Genomic DNA, 5,546 nt, shown 5'->3' with positions numbered 1-5,546 from the left:
CTAACGCCGGGCTCGACCGTAGGCCAAACGCAGCACGCTGTGAACACGGCACCTGCACAAGGTATTCAACCTTGGCGCAGCACTGTACCCACGCACAAAAATAACACCCCTTTTATCACTGCCGAAGATAGCAATATAACAGCACGCCAAACTATCGACGCACTCCCTATATCCACGCCGAAAATTAACGGCACTCACAAAACCACTAATAGTTCACAGCTATGTACAGCCACGCGCACAATTGGCGTCACTCGAATAACGGGCACACTTCCCGTATTCGCACAATGGCACTCACTAACACAGTTGCCCTTAACAGCGTACAGCTACTGTACAGCCACGCTAATCGTAGCGTCACCAAAATTCCGGTGAAACACACAACGGCACTCACTTTACACCATTCTCGGAATCACTATGCAGCTCATGTACAGCTACACTATAGCGTCACTCGATTCGCGGTAATACTCGCGGATATAGCACAAAACGAAATTGACAAAAATGTATGCGCTCGCGACACGACACGTCTTCACTGCTCAACAATCACAATGAGAATGAGTAGATAGGGACATCATCGTCTGGTGTTTTTAACGTGAGTATCTGCTGGCGACAGCCTGAACCCACGGTGCTCAAAAGCACAACGTATCAATACAATGCGTTGATCAGCGCCCCAAAAATGCCGAAGCATTTAAGGATACCGATTGGCAGTGTGGCATGGACACACTGACCACCTTGGTAGGGCTCGAGGCCTACCCATACCTCTGCCGTTCTTTGGGTCCCGACACCCGGTTAATTGCAACACTACATCGAGCTAAAGCTCTACCCGCGCTTTAGGTCTCAACCACAGCCACCACGAAAACCTCCCCGAAGGGCCGTTCCCATAGAACAGGTCAGAGCGAACTCTGAGGGCTCCTGTTCCCCGTGGTACCGAGTTAAGGTCTCCGGTAAGACATCGAACCCGAAGACTCTGCCAGTTGAGCATCCATACTACTCAGGCACTGGCAAACCTAGATTTTAGTCGCCTTTTACGACAGGCATACCTTACCTCGGGCATATTCTAACCCCTGCACCGCTGGGGGAAGTAGATAGGGACAGTAGGAATCTCGTTAATCCATTCATGCGCGTCACTAATTAGATGACGAGGCATTTGGCTACCTTAAGAGAGTCATAGTTACTCCCGCCGTTTACCCGCGCTTACTTGAATTTCTTCACTTTGACATTCAGAGCACTGGGCAGAAATCACATTGTGTCAACACCCGTTAGGGCCATCACAATGCTTTGTTTTAATTAGACAGTCGGATTCCCCAAGTCCGTGCCAGTTCTGAATTGATTGTTAATTGATAATCGTTATAATTTAAAAAGAATATATATCGAATGATATAATTCCTTAAAAATTTTAGCAAGAAAGTTCCACAATTGGCTACGTAACTACTATCCGGGGAACAAGAATCGTAATTCTCTATTTACCCAGAACGAGTACATAAACCATGGTATTGCTTCCCAATCAAGCCCGACTATCTCAATCTTCAGAGCCAATCCTTATCCCGAAGTTACGGATCTAATTTGCCGACTTCCCTTACCTACATTATTCTATCGACTAGAGACTCTTCACCTTGGAGACCAGCTGCGGATATTGGTACGGCCTGTTGAGAAGTTTGCGTGACCCCACCATAAATTTTCAAGGTCCGAGGAGAAAATATCGACACAACAGTAAATGTCATGCTCTTCTAGTCCATCTACCATATCTCTCTTCGAAAGACTTCCATGGTAGTACGACTATAAAACAGAAAAGAAAACTCTTCCGATATCTCTCGACGGCTTCTTTATGGTCGTTCCTGTTGCCAGGATGAGCACAAGGCCCATTTTTAATAACAAACGGATACTCAACAGGTTACGGAATTGGAACCGTATTCCCTTTCGTTCAAAATAATTCAAGTATTTAATTATTTTTTAATATATATATATAAATTTTATTAATATTTTTTTTTATTAAAAACTTGAAAATTTTCGGCTTTCGCCTTGAACTTAGGACCGACTAACTCGTGATCAACCACTGTTCACACGAAACCCTTCTCCACTTCAGTCCTCCAAGGTCTCATTCGATTATTTGCTACTACCACCAAGATCTGTACCAATAGCGGCTCCATGCAGGCTTACGCCAAACACTTCTAAGCACACTATTGTACCCTCCTACTCACTAAAGTTTCAAAATTTATAAATCAATCGAAATTGTTTTATAAATCATCTACTTTAGCGGTAATGTATAGGTATACAACTTAAGCGCCATCCATTTTAAGGGCTAGTTGCTTCGGCAGGTGAGTTGTTACACACTCCTTAGCGGATTACGACTTCCATGTCCACCGTCCTGCTGTTTTAAGCAACCAACGCCTTTCATGGTATCTGCATGAGTTGTTAATTTAGGCACCGTAACATTACGTTTGGTTCATCCCACAGCGCCAGTTCTGCTTACCAAAAGTGGCCCACTGGGCACATTATATCATAACCTCAACCTTCATATCAAGAAAGGTGAGGTTCTTACCCATTTAAAGTTTGAGAATAGGTTAAAATCGTTTCGACCCTAAGGCCTCTAATCATTCGCTTTACCAGATAAGATTATTTTATATAATTTTTAAATGCACCAGCTATCCTGAGGGAAACTTCGGAGGGAACCAGCTACTAGATGGTTCGATTGGTCTTTCGCCCCTATACTCAATTCTGACAATCGATTTGCACGTCAGAACTGTTTCGGTCTTCCATCAGGGTTTCCCCTGACTTCAACCTGATCAAGTATAGTTCACCATCTTTCGGGTCACAGCATATATGCTCAAGGTACGCTCCAGTTAGAGGTATAAATAATAATAAATTATCATTATACATAACTATATGGAACGCCCCGGGATTGAATTAATTGACTATTTAAGAAAATAGACTAAAAATTAATCCCATTATATTTTTAAGTTAAGTTAATTATGCCATTAAGTTTAATATAACTCAATGACTTGCACATATGTTAGACTCCTTGGTCCGTGTTTCAAGACGGGTCCCGAAGGTATCCTGAATCTTTCGCATTGTTAATCATATAAATGCATACAAATAAATATTAATATCATAGATATTAAATTTTTTGTAAAATTCAAAAAATGAATTTTAGCATTATATATAATAAAATCTATCAACACTTTATCAAATCATTAGTATTTATTCTATGTTAATATGCTTAAAAAGCAAATTAATTTAAATAAACTTAATATCACCAATGATCTTTTGATAAATACTTTATTATGTTAATAGATTACAATGTCCTTATATGAAAAAAATGCACATTATTTTTAATTATTTAATGATGAATTTTTCATAATGGATATTCAGGTTCATCGGGCTTAACCTCTAAGCAGTTTCACGTACTATTTAACTCTCTATTCAGAGTTCTTTTCAACTTTCCCTCACGGTACTTGTTTACTATCGGTCTCATGGTTATATTTAGTTTTAGATGGAGTTTACCACCCACTTAGTGCTGCACTATCAAGCAACACGACTCTTTGGAAATATCTTTCTAGTAATCATTAACGTTATACGGGCCTGGCACCCTCTATGGGTAAATGGCCTCATTTAAGAAGGACTTAAATCGTTAATTTCTCATACTAGATATTAAGATATTCCATACACTGCATCTCACATTTGACATATAGACAAAGTGACTTAGTGCTGAACTATTTTCTTTTCGCTCGCCGCTACTAAGAAAATCCTTGTTAGTTTCTTTTCCTCCCCTCATTAATATGCTTAAATTCAGGGGGTAATCCCATATGAGTTGAGGTTGTTTTAAAATATTTTTTATCTTCTCACAATTTAATAAATAATTATATCATCTTTTCATCTCTATTTTTCTTTTTTCCTTTTATATAAATATATATTATAAATAATAATTATGTAAAATGAGGCAATTCTAGAATAAAAAAAATTAATTTTTATGCTAGACATTCCTCCTTTAATTACATATATAAATTAATATTTTATATATATATAAATAATATGAAAATTTTTTAAAGAGAATACTTAGATTCAAAATTTTTTTTATTTCATTTTATTTGAGAGGATTTTTTTTTTTTAAGAATATATTAATAAATAAAAAATTCATTATATATCTTTATTTTTTTGCTATTAATATTATGAATTATTTAAAATCCAATAATATACACATTTGCTTAAATTCAATTATTTTTATAAAAGAATAAGCAACTTATTTAGCATAGTCTTACAACCCTCAACCATATGTAGTCCAAGCAGTACTTTAAAATTTAATTTAATGTACATAACAGCATGGACTGCGATATGCGTTCAAAATGTCGATGTTCATGTGTCCTGCAGTTCACACGATGACGCACAGTTTGCTGCGTTCTTCATCGACCCATGAGCCAAGTGATCCACCGCTTAGAGTATTTTTTTATTTATTTTTATTTATAACAAATGTCAATTTTTTTTTGCATATATTAATTGAAAGAGTAAAATTAAATAATAATAATAATAAAATATAAATTGATTTTCTTTCAATAATATATATCAAATATATTTAACTCTAAACATTTTTATTAAGTTGCGAATGTCTTAGTTCAACAATAATACAGTGGTGGTATTTATTATGTTTGATTATTTTGTATTTTTTTAATCATTTTATTTATATATAAATATAATAATAAATATATACCACTTTTGTTATTGTGAACAAATTAACTTATCATTCAATCAAATGAATAATAAGTACAACTTTCTATTTTCATGTTTAAAGGTTTTTAAAAGAAAAAATAAGAAAAAACATTACAAAATGTACCATCATATTATATTTAATATGATATAATTGATGGATAACAAATTGAATGAAAAAGAATAAAAAGAATATGGATTCAAAATAATTATAAATTTTTCTTTTTTTTCTTTTTTTTTTTTTTTCTTTTGTTTGTTTTTGTTTTTATTTGTTTTGGCATTGTTTGTTTTTCTTACGGATATGGAACACAATAATGATCCTTCCGCAGGTTCACCTACGGAAACCTTGTTACGACTTTTACTTCCTCTAAATAATCAAGTTCGGTCAACTTTTGCGAAACAACCGTGACACACGAGGCGTCACAGTGATCACGTCCGGAGACCTCACTAAATAATTCAATCGGTAGTAGCGACGGGCGGTGTGTACAAAGGGCAGGGACTTAATCAATGCGAGTTAATAACTCGCACTTACTGGGAATTCCAAGTTCATGTGAACAGTTTCAGTTCACAATCCCAAGCATGAAAGTGGTTCAGCGGTTTACCCGGACCTCTCGGTCTAGGAAATACACGTTGATACTTTCATTGTAGCGCGCGTGCAGCCCAGGACATCTAAGGGCATCACAGACCTGTTATTGCTCAATCTCGTTACTGCTAGACGCAATTTGTCCATTTAAGAAGCTAGTGTCCTTATAATGGGACAAACCAACAGGTACGACTCCACTTATATAAACACATTCAAACACTTGTACATTCAAGATGTACGCATGAAAGAAGGCTATATAAGTTTCAACATC

General features: G+C 36.3%; 2 non-coding genes and 1 pseudogene across 2 annotated transcripts in view; all 3 read right to left on the bottom strand.

The window, feature by feature from the left end:
- Positions 1–1,037: 1,037 nt before the first annotated feature.
- LOC128871075 (large subunit ribosomal RNA) lies at positions 1,038–3,811 on the bottom strand (annotated as a pseudogene).
- A 438-nt stretch (positions 3,812–4,249) lies between these two features.
- On the bottom strand, positions 4,250–4,430 carry LOC128871062 (5.8S ribosomal RNA). The gene has a single exon (XR_008455701.1). It is a non-coding gene; the product is annotated as a 5.8S ribosomal RNA (ribosomal RNA).
- A 574-nt stretch (positions 4,431–5,004) lies between these two features.
- Positions 5,005–5,546, bottom strand: part of LOC128871067 (small subunit ribosomal RNA) — a 1,991-nt gene continuing 1,449 nt past the window's right edge. The window contains exon 1 of the ribosomal RNA XR_008455706.1: positions 5,005–5,546. This exon is cut by the window's right edge and continues 1,449 nt beyond it. This is a non-coding gene — a ribosomal RNA (small subunit ribosomal RNA).

This window comes from Anastrepha ludens, unplaced genomic scaffold (genome assembly GCF_028408465.1).
Source record: "Anastrepha ludens isolate Willacy unplaced genomic scaffold, idAnaLude1.1 ptg000039c, whole genome shotgun sequence".
Lineage (NCBI taxonomy): Eukaryota > Metazoa > Arthropoda > Insecta > Diptera > Tephritidae > Anastrepha > Anastrepha ludens.
The sequence above is the reverse complement of the archived record's forward strand: the minus strand, read 5'-3'. Positions and strand labels throughout refer to the sequence as shown.